Genomic DNA, 460 nt, shown 5'->3' on the forward strand with positions numbered 1-460 from the left:
AAAAAAAAAAAAGCTTGATGGCTAGCTTTTGTTTCAGACAAGCTGTTTAGCTTAAATTTAAGCTCCTTTTAATTTCCTCATTGACTATGTGCAAAATACATTTTGGCCGTGAGCACAGCAGTATGTAGGTGAAGGGCTGTTGACGGCCCTTCCATCTCACTCCTCTTGCCTTCATCTTTATTCCTTTCCCGCTCTATGCCAATTAGATCAGATGCTCTGTACATTGTTAATTATAAATGAGTTGAAAATGCAGCTGGAGTAAACTTGTTTTTCTTCTTTTCCTTTTCAGAAGCATTGGTTCGAAGCACATTTTTCTGGATATTCCTGCAAGTTCCTTATTGCCATGTAATACCCTATAATTCTAAGAGAAAAATGAAAATACTGCTTTTGGAAGTGAGACTGACCAGGCAAAAGTGTATGAAATTAGCTAGTAGCTTAAGAAACTAAGAAAAATTTTGTA

This window comes from Octodon degus, unplaced genomic scaffold (genome assembly GCF_000260255.1).
Source record: "Octodon degus isolate 3935 unplaced genomic scaffold, OctDeg1.0 scaffold00001, whole genome shotgun sequence".
NCBI lineage: Eukaryota > Metazoa > Chordata > Mammalia > Rodentia > Octodontidae > Octodon > Octodon degus.